At 36.3% G+C, this 13,310-nt stretch overlaps 1 non-coding gene and 20 pseudogenes across 1 annotated transcript; all 21 read left to right on the top strand.

Moving 5' to 3' along the window:
* Positions 1–363: 363 nt before the first annotated feature.
* LOC128921094 (5S ribosomal RNA) lies at positions 364–490 on the top strand (annotated as a pseudogene).
* A 501-nt stretch (positions 491–991) lies between these two features.
* On the top strand, positions 992–1,118 carry LOC128921092 (5S ribosomal RNA; annotated as a pseudogene).
* A 476-nt stretch (positions 1,119–1,594) lies between these two features.
* LOC128921091 (5S ribosomal RNA) lies at positions 1,595–1,721 on the top strand (annotated as a pseudogene).
* A 498-nt stretch (positions 1,722–2,219) lies between these two features.
* LOC128921090 (5S ribosomal RNA) lies at positions 2,220–2,346 on the top strand (annotated as a pseudogene).
* Positions 2,347–2,849: 503 nt separating this feature from the next.
* LOC128921089 (5S ribosomal RNA) lies at positions 2,850–2,976 on the top strand (annotated as a pseudogene).
* Positions 2,977–3,477: 501 nt separating this feature from the next.
* LOC128921088 (5S ribosomal RNA) lies at positions 3,478–3,604 on the top strand (annotated as a pseudogene).
* Positions 3,605–4,107: 503 nt separating this feature from the next.
* Positions 4,108–4,234, top strand: LOC128921087 (5S ribosomal RNA; annotated as a pseudogene).
* Positions 4,235–4,709: 475 nt separating this feature from the next.
* Positions 4,710–4,836, top strand: LOC128921086 (5S ribosomal RNA; annotated as a pseudogene).
* Positions 4,837–5,335: 499 nt separating this feature from the next.
* LOC128921085 (5S ribosomal RNA) lies at positions 5,336–5,462 on the top strand (annotated as a pseudogene).
* A 502-nt stretch (positions 5,463–5,964) lies between these two features.
* LOC128921084 (5S ribosomal RNA) lies at positions 5,965–6,091 on the top strand (annotated as a pseudogene).
* A 502-nt stretch (positions 6,092–6,593) lies between these two features.
* On the top strand, positions 6,594–6,720 carry LOC128921083 (5S ribosomal RNA; annotated as a pseudogene).
* Positions 6,721–7,220: 500 nt separating this feature from the next.
* Positions 7,221–7,347, top strand: LOC128921081 (5S ribosomal RNA; annotated as a pseudogene).
* Positions 7,348–7,822: 475 nt separating this feature from the next.
* LOC128921080 (5S ribosomal RNA) lies at positions 7,823–7,949 on the top strand (annotated as a pseudogene).
* A 499-nt stretch (positions 7,950–8,448) lies between these two features.
* On the top strand, positions 8,449–8,575 carry LOC128921079 (5S ribosomal RNA; annotated as a pseudogene).
* A 502-nt stretch (positions 8,576–9,077) lies between these two features.
* On the top strand, positions 9,078–9,196 carry LOC128920743 (5S ribosomal RNA). Its single transcript, XR_008470682.1, has one exon. It is a non-coding gene; the product is annotated as a 5S ribosomal RNA (ribosomal RNA).
* Positions 9,197–9,698: 502 nt separating this feature from the next.
* LOC128921078 (5S ribosomal RNA) lies at positions 9,699–9,825 on the top strand (annotated as a pseudogene).
* Positions 9,826–10,328: 503 nt separating this feature from the next.
* LOC128921077 (5S ribosomal RNA) lies at positions 10,329–10,455 on the top strand (annotated as a pseudogene).
* Positions 10,456–10,958: 503 nt separating this feature from the next.
* LOC128921076 (5S ribosomal RNA) lies at positions 10,959–11,085 on the top strand (annotated as a pseudogene).
* A 502-nt stretch (positions 11,086–11,587) lies between these two features.
* LOC128921075 (5S ribosomal RNA) lies at positions 11,588–11,714 on the top strand (annotated as a pseudogene).
* Positions 11,715–12,216: 502 nt separating this feature from the next.
* On the top strand, positions 12,217–12,343 carry LOC128921074 (5S ribosomal RNA; annotated as a pseudogene).
* Positions 12,344–12,843: 500 nt separating this feature from the next.
* Positions 12,844–12,970, top strand: LOC128921073 (5S ribosomal RNA; annotated as a pseudogene).
* Positions 12,971–13,310: the final 340 nt, after the last annotated feature.

Genomic DNA, 13,310 nt, shown 5'->3' with positions numbered 1-13,310 from the left:
AGGTAGATAGTAAGCAAAAAAAAGTATCTAAGTATCTAAAATAAGCCAGTACATTAGAGTGTTAAATAGTATCTACTACGTTTTGTGAGTCACTATGCGCGGTATTATGAGAAATAGGATTAGATATTGTATCTGCAAACTTGCAGATACATTTAAAAGATAATATCAATTAAAGAAATACATATATTTTAAATGCGAAATAGCGAAATAAGAGCTTAACTGTTGAACAGCTGATGGCTGTGATGAAGAGACTGTGCAAATTTGCCTCCGGATAAAAACTGAAATTTTACTCCGGCTATAGTCCCAATCTCACTTACGTGAAAGAGTAGTTTACTCATATAACGAATTCTAGGAAATCCATATGCCAACGACCATACCACGCTGAATACATCGGTTCTCGTCCGATCACCGAAATTAAGCAGCGTCGGGATAGCGGGCGCGGTTAGTACTTAGATGGGGGACCGCTTGGGAACACCGCGTGTTGTTGGCTCCCAACAACTTTTTTTACCTTTTGTCAAAGTTTTTAAATACTTTCCTAGTTGTTGTTGTTTTTTATTTTTTTTTTTTTCAGAAAGTCTCATTTTTTTTGGCCAGTATACTCAACATTGCACAAGTATCGGAATACGAAGGTAGATAGTAAGCAAAAAAAAGCATCTAAGTATCTAAAATAAGCCAGTACATTAGAGTGTTATATAGTATCTACTACGTTTTGTGAGTCACTTATGCGCGGTATTATGGGAAATAGGATTAGATATTGTATCTGCAAACTTGCAGATACATTTAAAAGATAATATCAATTAAAGAAATACATATATTTTAAATGCGAAATAGCGAAATAAGAGCTTAACTGTTGAACAGCTGATGGCTGTGATGAAGAGACTGTGCAAATTTGCCTCCGGATAAAAACTGAAATTTTACTCCGGCTATAGTCCCAAACTCACTTACGTGAAAGAGTAGTTTACTCATATAACGAATTCTAGGAAATCCATATGCCAACGACCATACCACGCTGAATACATCGGTTCTCGTCCGATCACCGAAATTAAGCAGCGTCGGGATAGCGGGCGCGGTTAGTACTTAGATGGGGGACCGCTTGGGAACACCGCGTGTTGTTGGCTCCCAACAACTTTTTTACCTTTTTGTCAAAGTTTTTAAATACTTTCCTAGTTGTTGTTGTTTTTTATTTATTTTTTTTTTCAGAAAGTCTCATTGCACAAGTATCGGAATACGAAGGTAGATAGTAAGCCAAAAAAAGCATCTAAGTATCTAAAATAAGCCAGTACATTAGAGTGTTAAATAGTATCTACTACGTTTTGTGAGTCACTATGCGCGGTATTATGAGAAATAGGATTAGATATTGTATCTGCAAACTTGCAGATACATTTAAAAGATAATATCAATTAAAGAAATACATATATTTTAAATGCGAAATAGCGAAATAAGAGCTTAACTGTTGAACAGCTGATGGCTGTGATGAAGAGACTGTGCAAATTTGCCTCCGGATAAAAACTGAAATTTTACTCCGGCTATAGTCCCAATCTCACTTACGTGAAAGAGTAGTTTACTCATATAACGAATTCTAGGAAATCCATATGCCAACGACCATACCACGCTGAATACATCGGTTCTCGTCCGATCACCGAAATTAAGCAGCGTCGGGATAGCGGGCGCGGTTAGTACTTAGATGGGGGACCGCTTGGGAACACCGCGTGTTGTTGGCTCCCAACAACTTTTTTACCTTTTTGTCAAAGTTTTTAAATACTTTCCTAGTTGTTGTTGTTTTTTATTTTTTTTTTTCAGAAAGTCTCTTTTTTTTTTGGGCAGTATACACAACATTGCACAAGTATCGGAATATGAAGGTAGATAGTAAGCAAAAAAAGTATCTAAGTATCTAAAATAAGCCAGTACATTAGAGTGTTAAATAGTATCTACTACGTTTTGTGAGTCACTATGCGCGGTATTATGAGAAATAGGATTAGATATTGTATCTGCAAACTTGCAGATACATTTAAAAGATAATATCAATTAAAGAAATACATATATTTTAAATGCGAAATAGCGAAATAAGAGCTTAACTGTTGAACAGCTGATGGCTGTGATGAAGAGACTGTGCAAATTTGCCTCCGGATAAAAACTGAAATTTTACTCCGGCTATAGTCCCAAACTCACTTACGTGAAAGAGTAGTTTACTCATATAACGAATTCTAGGAAATCCATATGCCAACGACCATACCACGCTGAATACATCGGTTCTCGTCCGATCACCGAAATTAAGCAGCGTCGGGATAGCGGGCGCGGTTAGTACTTAGATGGGGGACCGCTTGGGAACACCGCGTGTTGTTGGCTCCCAACAACTTTTTTACCTTTTTGTCAAAGTTTTTAAATACTTTCCTAGTTGTTGTTGTTTTTTTATTTTTTTTTTTTCAGAAAGTCTCATATTTTTTTTTGGGCAGTATACACAACATTGCACAAGTATCGGAATACGAAGGTAGATAGTAAGCAAAAAAAAGTATCTAAGTATCTAAAATAAGCCAGTACATTAGAGTGTTAAATAGTATCTACTACGTTTTGTGAGTCACTATGCGCGGTATTATGAGAAATAGGATTAGATATTGTATCTGCAAACTTGCAGATACATTTAAAAGATAATATCAATTAAAGAAATACATATATTTTAAATGCGAAATAGCGAAATAAGAGCTTAACTGTTGAACAGCTGATGGCTGTGATGAAGAGACTGTGCAAATTTGCCTCCGGATAAAAACTGAAATTTTACTCCGGCTATAGTCCCAAACTCACTTACGTGAAAGAGTAGTTTACTCATATAACGAATTCTAGGAAATCCATATGCCAACGACCATACCACGCTGAATACATCGGTTCTCGTCCGATCACCGAAATTAAGCAGCGTCGGGATAGCGGGCGCGGTTAGTACTTAGATGGGGGACCGCTTGGGAACACCGCGTGTTGTTGGCTCCCAACAACTTTTTTACCTTTTTGTCAAAGTTTTTAAATACTTTCCTAGTTCTTGTTGTTTTTTTATTTTTTTTTTCAGAAAGTCTCATATTTTTTTTTGGGCAGTATACACAACATTGCACAAGTATCGGAATACGAAGGTAGATAGTAAGCAAAAAAAAGTATCTAAGTATCTAAAATAAGCCAGTACATTAGAGTGTTAAATAGTATCTACTACGTTTTGTGAGTCACTATGCGCGGTATTATGAGAAATAGGATTAGATATTGTATCTGCAAACTTGCAGATACATTTAAAAGATAATATCAATTAAAGAAATACATATATTTTAAATGCGAAATAGCGAAATAAGAGCTTAACTGTTGAACAGCTGATGGCTGTGATGAAGAGACTGTGCAAATTTGCCTCCGGATAAAAACTGAAATTTTACTCCGGCTATAGTCCCAATCTCACTTACGTGAAAGAGTAGTTTACTCATATAACGAATTCTAGGAAATCCATATGCCAACGACCATACCACGCTGAATACATCGGTTCTCGTCCGATCACCGAAATTAAGCAGCGTCGGGATAGCGGGCGCGGTTAGTACTTAGATGGGGGACCGCTTGGGAACACCGCGTGTTGTTGGCTCCCAACAACTTTTTTTACCTTTTGTCAAAGTTTTTAAATACTTTCCTAGTTGTTGTTGTTTTTTATTTTTTTTTTTTTTTCAGAAAGTCTCATTTTTTTTGGGCAGTATACTCAACATTGCACAAGTATCGGAATACGAAGGTAGATAGTAAGCAAAAAAAAGCATCTAAGTATCTAAAATAAGCCAGTACATTAGAGTGTTATATAGTATCTACTACGTTTTGTGAGTCACTTATGCGCGGTATTATGGGAAATAGGATTAGATATTGTATCTGCAAACTTGCAGATACATTTAAAAGATAATATCAATTAAAGAAATACATATATTTTAAATGCGAAATAGCGAAATAAGAGCTTAACTGTTGAACAGCTGATGGCTGTGATAAAGAGACTGTGCAAATTTGCCTCCGGATAAAAACTGAAATTTTACTCCGGCTATAGTCCCAAACTCACTTACGTGAAAGAGTAGTTTACTCATATAACGAATTCTAGGAAATCCATATGCCAACGACCATACCACGCTGAATACATCGGTTCTCGTCCGATCACCGAAATTAAGCAGCGTCGGGATAGCGGGCGCGGTTAGTACTTAGATGGGGGACCGCTTGGGAACACCGCGTGTTGTTGGCTCCCAACAACTTTTTTACCTTTTTGTCAAAGTTTTTAAATACTTTCCTAGTTGTTGTTGTTTTTTATTTATTTTTTTTTCAGAAAGTCTCATTGCACAAGTATCGGAATACGAAGGTAGATAGTAAGCCAAAAAAAGCATCTAAGTATCTAAAATAAGCCAGTACATTAGAGTGTTAAATAGTATCTACTACGTTTTGTGAGTCACTATGCGCGGTATTATGAGAAATAGGATTAGATATTGTATCTGCAAACTTGCAGATACATTTAAAAGATAATATCAATTAAAGAAATACATATATTTTAAATGCGAAATAGCGAAATAAGAGCTTAACTGTTGAACAGCTGATGGCTGTGATGAAGAGACTGTGCAAATTTGCCTCCGGATAAAAACTGAAATTTTACTCCGGCTATAGTCCCAATCTCACTTACGTGAAAGAGTAGTTTACTCATATAACGAATTCTAGGAACTCCATATGCCAACGACCATACCACGCTGAATACATCGGTTCTCGTCCGATCACCGAAATTAAGCAGCGTCGGGATAGCGGGCGCGGTTAGTACTTAGATGGGGGACCGCTTGGGAACACCGCGTGTTGTTGGCTCCCAACAACTTTTTTACCTTTTTGTCAAAGTTTTTAAATACTTTCCTAGTTGTTGTTGTTTTTTATTTTTTTTTTTTTCAGAAAGTCTCTTTTTTTTTGGGCAGTATACACAACATTGCACAAGTATCGGAATATGAAGGTAGATAGTAAGCAAAAAAAGTATCTAAGTATCTAAAATAAGCCAGTACATTAGAGTGTTAAATAGTATCTACTACGTTTTGTGAGTCACTATGCGCGGTATTATGAGAAATAGGATTAGATATTGTATCTGCAAACTTGCAGATACATTTAAAAGATAATATCAATTAAAGAAATACATATATTTTAAATGCGAAATAGCGAAATAAGAGCTTAACTGTTGAACAGCTGATGGCTGTGATGAAGAGACTGTGCAAATTTGCCTCCGGATAAAAACTGAAATTTTACTCCGGCTATAGTCCCAAACTCACTTACGTGAAAGAGTAGTTTACTCATATAACGAATTCTAGGAAATCCATATGCCAACGACCATACCACGCTGAATACATCGGTTCTCGTCCGATCACCGAAATTAAGCAGCGTCGGGATAGCGGGCGCGGTTAGTACTTAGATGGGGGACCGCTTGGGAACACCGCGTGTTGTTGGCTCCCAACAACTTTTTTACCTTTTTGTCAAAGTTTTTAAATACTTTCCTAGTTGTTGTTGTTTTTTTATTTTTTTTTTTCAGAAAGTCTCATATTTTTTTTTGGGCAGTATACACAACATTGCACAAGTATCGGAATACGAAGGTAGATAGTAAGCAAAAAAAAGTATCTAAGTATCTAAAATAAGCCAGTACATTAGAGTGTTAAATAGTATCTACTACGTTTTGTGAGTCACTATGCGCGGTATTATGAGAAATAGGATTAGATATTGTATCTGCAAACTTGCAGATACATTTAAAAGATAATATCAATTAAAGAAATACATATATTTTAAATGCGAAATAGCGAAATAAGAGCTTAACTGTTGAACAGCTGATGGCTGTGATGAAGAGACTGTGCAAATTTGCCTCCGGATAAAAACTGAAATTTTACTCCGGCTATAGTCCCAAACTCACTTACGTGAAAGAGTAGTTTACTCATATAACGAATTCTAGGAAATCCATATGCCAACGACCATACCACGCTGAATACATCGGTTCTCGTCCGATCACCGAAATTAAGCAGCGTCGGGATAGCGGGCGCGGTTAGTACTTAGATGGGGGACCGCTTGGGAACACCGCGTGTTGTTGGCTCCCAACAACTTTTTTACCTTTTTGTCAAAGTTTTTAAATACTTTCCTAGTTGTTGTTGTTTTTTTATTTTTTTTTTTCAGAAAGTCTCATATTTTTTTTTGGGCAGTATACACAACATTGCACAAGTATCGGAATACGAAGGTAGATAGTAAGCAAAAAAAAGTATCTAAGTATCTAAAATAAGCCAGTACATTAGAGTGTTAAATAGTATCTACTACGTTTTGTGAGTCACTATGCGCGGTATTATGAGAAATAGGATTAGATATTGTATCTGCAAACTTGCAGATACATTTAAAAGATAATATCAATTAAAGAAATACATATATTTTAAATGCGAAATAGCGAAATAAGAGCTTAACTGTTGAACAGCTGATGGCTGTGATGAAGAGACTGTGCAAATTTGCCTCCGGATAAAAACTGAAATTTTACTCCGGCTATAGTCCCAATCTCACTTACGTGAAAGAGTAGTTTACTCATATAACGAATTCTAGGAAATCCATATGCCAACGACCATACCACGCTGAATACATCGGTTCTCGTCCGATCACCGAAATTAAGCAGCGTCGGGATAGCGGGCGCGGTTAGTACTTAGATGGGGGACCGCTTGGGAACACCGCGTGTTGTTGGCTCCCAACAACTTTTTTTACCTTTTGTCAAAGTTTTTAAATACTTTCCTAGTTGTTGTTGTTTTTTATTTTTTTTTTTTCAGAAAGTCTCATTTTTTTTGGGCAGTATACTCAACATTGCACAAGTATCGGAATACGAAGGTAGATAGTAAGCAAAAAAAAGCATCTAAGTATCTAAAATAAGCCAGTACATTAGAGTGTTATATAGTATCTACTACGTTTTGTGAGTCACTTATGCGCGGTATTATGGGAAATAGGATTAGATATTGTATCTGCAAACTTGCAGATACATTTAAAAGATAATATCAATTAAAGAAATACATATATTTTAAATGCGAAATAGCGAAATAAGAGCTTAACTGTTGAACAGCTGATGGCTGTGATGAAGAGACTGTGCAAATTTGCCTCCGGATAAAAACTGAAATTTTACTCCGGCTATAGTCCCAAACTCACTTACGTGAAAGAGTAGTTTACTCATATAACGAATTCTAGGAAATCCATATGCCAACGACCATACCACGCTGAATACATCGGTTCTCGTCCGATCACCGAAATTAAGCAGCGTCGGGATAGCGGGCGCGGTTAGTACTTAGATGGGGGACCGCTTGGGAACACCGCGTGTTGTTGGCTCCCAACAACTTTTTTACCTTTTTGTCAAAGTTTTTAAATACTTTCCTAGTTGTTGTTGTTTTTTATTTATTTTTTTTTCAGAAAGTCTCATTGCACAAGTATCGGAATACGAAGGTAGATAGTAAGCCAAAAAAAGCATCTAAGTATCTAAAATAAGCCAGTACATTAGAGTGTTAAATAGTATCTACTACGTTTTGTGAGTCACTATGCGCGGTATTATGAGAAATAGGATTAGATATTGTATCTGCAAACTTGCAGATACATTTAAAAGATAATATCAATTAAAGAAATACATATATTTTAAATGCGAAATAGCGAAATAAGAGCTTAACTGTTGAACAGCTGATGGCTGTGATGAAGAGACTGTGCAAATTTGCCTCCGGATAAAAACTGAAATTTTACTCCGGCTATAGTCCCAATCTCACTTACGTGAAAGAGTAGTTTACTCATATAACGAATTCTAGGAAATCCATATGCCAACGACCATACCACGCTGAATACATCGGTTCTCGTCCGATCACCGAAATTAAGCAGCGTCGGGATAGCGGGCGCGGTTAGTACTTAGATGGGGGACCGCTTGGGAACACCGCGTGTTGTTGGCTCCCAACAACTTTTTTACCTTTTTGTCAAAGTTTTTAAATACTTTCCTAGTTGTTGTTGTTTTTTATTTTTTTTTTTTCAGAAAGTCTCTTTTTTTTTTGGGCAGTATACACAACATTGCACAAGTATCGGAATATGAAGGTAGATAGTAAGCAAAAAAAGTATCTAAGTATCTAAAATAAGCCAGTACATTAGAGTGTTAAATAGTATCTACTACGTTTTGTGAGTCACTATGCGCGGTATTATGAGAAATAGGATTAGATATTGTATCTGCAAACTTGCAGATACATTTAAAAGATAATATCAATTAAAGAAATACATATATTTTAAATGCGAAATAGCGAAATAAGAGCTTAACTGTTGAACAGCTGATGGCTGTGATGAAGAGACTGTGCAAATTTGCCTCCGGATAAAAACTGAAATTTTACTCCGGCTATAGTCCCAAACTCACTTACGTGAAAGAGTAGTTTACTCATATAACGAATTCTAGGAAATCCATATGCCAACGACCATACCACGCTGAATACATCGGTTCTCGTCCGATCACCGAAATTAAGCAGCGTCGGGATAGCGGGCGCGGTTAGTACTTAGATGGGGGACCGCTTGGGAACACCGCGTGTTGTTGGCTCCCAACAACTTTTTTACCTTTTTGTCAAAGTTTTTAAATACTTTCCTAGTTGTTGTTGTTTTTTTATTTTTTTTTTTCAGAAAGTCTCATATTTTTTTTTGGGCAGTATACACAACATTGCACAAGTATCGGAATACGAAGGTAGATAGTAAGCAAAAAAAAGTATCTAAGTATCTAAAATAAGCCAGTACATTAGAGTGTTAAATAGTATCTACTACGTTTTGTGAGTCACTATGCGCGGTATTATGAGAAATAGGATTAGATATTGTATCTGCAAACTTGCAGATACATTTAAAAGATAATATCAATTAAAGAAATACATATATTTTAAATGCGAAATAGCGAAATAAGAGCTTAACTGTTGAACAGCTGATGGCTGTGATGAAGAGACTGTGCAAATTTGCCTCCGGATAAAAACTGAAATTTTACTCCGGCTATAGTCCCAAACTCACTTACGTGAAAGAGTAGTTTACTCATATAACGAATTCTAGGAAATCCATATGCCAACGACCATACCACGCTGAATACATCGGTTCTCGTCCGATCACCGAAATTAAGCAGCGTCGGGCGCGGTTGGTACTTAGAAGGGGGACCGCTTGGGAACACCGCGTGTTGTTGGCTCCCAACAACTTTTTTTACCTTTTGTCAAAGTTTTTAAATACTTTCCTAGTTGTTGTTGTTTTTTATTTTTTTTTTTTTTCAGAAAGTCTCATTTTTTTTGGGCAGTATACTCAACATTGCACAAGTATCGGAATACGAAGGTAGATAGTAAGCAAAAAAAAGCATCTAAGTATCTAAAATAAGCCAGTACATTAGAGTGTTATATAGTATCTACTACGTTTTGTGAGTCACTTATGCGCGGTATTATGGGAAATAGGATTAGATATTGTATCTGCAAACTTGCAGATACATTTAAAAGATAATATCAATTAAAGAAATACATATATTTTAAATGCGAAATAGCGAAATAAGAGCTTAACTGTTGAACAGCTGATGGCTGTGATGAAGAGACTGTGCAAATTTGCCTCCGGATAAAAACTGAAATTTTACTCCGGCTATAGTCCCAAACTCACTTACGTGAAAGAGTAGTTTACTCATATAACGAATTCTAGGAAATCCATATGCCAACGACCATACCACGCTGAATACATCGGTTCTCGTCCGATCACCGAAATTAAGCAGCGTCGGGATAGCGGGCGCGGTTAGTACTTAGATGGGGGACCGCTTGGGAACACCGCGTGTTGTTGGCTCCCAACAACTTTTTTACCTTTTTGTCAAAGTTTTTAAATACTTTCCTAGTTGTTGTTGTTTTTTTATTTTTTTTTTTCAGAAAGTCTCATATTTTTTTTTTGGGCAGTATACACAACATTGCACAAGTATCGGAATACGAAGGTAGATAGTAAGCAAAAAAAAGTATCTAAGTATCTAAAATAAGCCAGTACATTAGAGTGTTAAATAGTATCTACTACGTTTTGTGAGTCACTATGCGCGGTATTATGAGAAATAGGATTAGATATTGTATCTGCAAACTTGCAGATACATTTAAAAGATAATATCAATTAAAGAAATACATATATTTTAAATGCGAAATAGCGAAATAAGAGCTTAACTGTTGAACAGCTGATGGCTGTGATGAAGAGACTGTGCAAATTTGCCTCCGGATAAAAACTGAAATTTTACTCCGGCTATAGTCCCAATCTCACTTACGTGAAAGAGTAGTTTACTCATATAACGAATTCTAGGAAATCCATATGCCAACGACCATACCACGCTGAATACATCGGTTCTCGTCCGATCACCGAAATTAAGCAGCGTCGGGATAGCGGGCGCGGTTAGTACTTAGATGGGGGACCGCTTGGGAACACCGCGTGTTGTTGGCTCCCAACAACTTTTTTTACCTTTTGTCAAAGTTTTTAAATACTTTCCTAGTTGTTGTTGTTTTTTATTTTTTTTTTTTTTTCAGAAAGTCTCATTTTTTTTGGGCAGTATACTCAACATTGCACAAGTATCGGAATACGAAGGTAGATAGTAAGCAAAAAAAAGCATCTAAGTATCTAAAATAAGCCAGTACATTAGAGTGTTAAATAGTATCTACTACGTTTTGTGAGTCACTTATGCGCGGTATTATGGGAAATAGGATTAGATATTGTATCTGCAAACTTGCAGATACATTTAAAAGATAATATCAATTAAAGAAATACATATATTTTAAATGCGAAATAGCGAAATAAGAGCTTAACTGTTGAACAGCTGATGGCTGTGATGAAGAGACTGTGCAAATTTGCCTCCGGATAAAAACTGAAATTTTACTCCGGCTATAGTCCCAATCTCACTTACGTGAAAGAGTAGTTTACTCATATAACGAATTCTAGGAAATCCATATGCCAACGACCATACCACGCTGAATACATCGGTTCTCGTCCGATCACCGAAATTAAGCAGCGTCGGGATAGCGGGCGCGGTTAGTACTTAGATGGGGGACCGCTTGGGAACACCGCGTGTTGTTGGCTCCCAACAACTTTTTTTACCTTTTGTCAAAGTTTTTAAATACTTTCCTAGTTGTTGTTGTTTTTTATTTTTTTTTTTTTTCAGAAAGTCTCATTTTTTTTGGGCAGTATACTCAACATTGCACAAGTATCGGAATACGAAGGTAGATAGTAAGCAAAAAAAAGCATCTAAGTATCTAAAATAAGCCAGTACATTAGAGTGTTATATAGTATCTACTACGTTTTGTGAGTCACTTATGCGCGGTATTATGGGAAATAGGATTAGATATTGTATCTGCAAACTTGCAGATACATTTAAAAGATAATATCAATTAAAGAAATACATATATTTTAAATGCGAAATAGCGAAATAAGAGCTTAACTGTTGAACAGCTGATGGCTGTGATGAAGAGACTGTGCAAATTTGCCTCCGGATAAAAACTGAAATTTTACTCCGGCTATAGTCCCAAACTCACTTACGTGAAAGAGTAGTTTACTCATATAACGAATTCTAGGAAATCCATATGCCAACGACCATACCACGCTGAATACATCGGTTCTCGTCCGATCACCGAAATTAAGCAGCGTCGGGATAGCGGGCGCGGTTAGTACTTAGATGGGGGACCGCTTGGGAACACCGCGTGTTGTTGGCTCCCAACAACTTTTTTACCTTTTTGTCAAAGTTTTTAAATACTTTCCTAGTTGTTGTTGTTTTTTTATTTTTATTTTTCAGAAAGTCTCATATTTTTTTTTGGGCAGTATACACAACATTGCACAAGTATCGGAATACGAAGGTAGATAGTAAGCAAAAAAAAGTATCTAAGTATCTAAAATAAGCCAGTACATTAGAGTGTTAAATAGTATCTACTATGTTTTGTGAGTCACTATGCGCGGTATTATGAGAAATAGGATTAGATATTGTATCTGCAAACTTGCAGATACATTTAAAAGATAATATCAATTAAAGAAATACATATATTTTAAATGCGAAATAGCGAAATAAGAGCTTAACTGTTGAACAGCTGATGGCTGTGATGAAGAGACTGTGCAAATTTGCCTCCGGATAAAAACTGAAATTTTACTCCGGCTATAGTCCCAATCTCACTTACGTGAAAGAGTAGTTTACTCATATAACGAATTCTAGGAAATCCATATGCCAACGACCATACCACGCTGAATACATCGGTTCTCGTCCGATCACCGAAATTAAGCAGCGTCGGGATAGCGGGCGCGGTTAGTACTTAGATGGGGGACCGCTTGGGAACACCGCGTGTTGTTGGCTCCCAACAACTTTTTTTACCTTTTGTCAAAGTTTTTAAATACTTTCCTAGTTGTTGTTGTTTTTTATTTTTTTTTTTTCAGAAAGTCTCATTTTTTTTGGGCAGTATACTCAACATTGCACAAGTATCGGAATACGAAGGTAGATAGTAAGCAAAAAAAAGCATCTAAGTATCTAAAATAAGCCAGTACATTAGAGTGTTATATAGTATCTACTACGTTTTGTGAGTCACTTATGCGCGGTATTATGGGAAATAGGATTAGATATTGTATCTGCAAACTTGCAGATACATTTAAAAGATAATATCAATTAAAGAAATACATATATTTTAAATGCGAAATAGCGAAATAAGAGCTTAACTGTTGAACAGCTGATGGCTGTGATGAAGAGACTGTGCAAATTTGCCTCCGGATAAAAACTGAAATTTTACTCCGGCTATAGTCCCAAACTCACTTACGTGAAAGAGTAGTTTACTCATATAACGAATTCTAGGAAATCCATATGCCAACGACCATACCACGCTGAATACATCGGTTCTCGTCCGATCACCGAAATTAAGCAGCGTCGGGATAGCGGGCGCGGTTAGTACTTAGATGGGGGACCGCTTGGGAACACCGCGTGTTGTTGGCTCCCAACAACTTTTTTACCTTTTTGTCAAAGTTTTTAAATACTTTCCTAGTTGTTGTTGTTTTTTTATTTTTTTTTTTCAGAAAGTCTCATATTTTTTTTTGGGCAGTATACACAACATTGCACAAGTATCGGAATACGAAGGTAGATAGTAAGCAAAAAAAAGTATCTAAGTATCTAAAATAAGCCAGTACATTAGAGTGTTAAATAGTATCTACTACGTTTTGTGAGTCACTATGCGCGGTATTATGAGAAATAGGATTAGATATTGTATCTGCAAACTTGCAGATACATTTAAAAGATAATATCAATTAAAGAAATACATATATTTTAAATGCGAAAT

Source organism: Zeugodacus cucurbitae, chromosome 3 (assembly GCF_028554725.1).
Source record: "Zeugodacus cucurbitae isolate PBARC_wt_2022May chromosome 3, idZeuCucr1.2, whole genome shotgun sequence".
Lineage (NCBI taxonomy): Eukaryota > Metazoa > Arthropoda > Insecta > Diptera > Tephritidae > Zeugodacus > Zeugodacus cucurbitae.
Note: the sequence above shows the minus strand (reverse complement) of the source record. Positions and strands in the feature narration are given on the sequence as shown.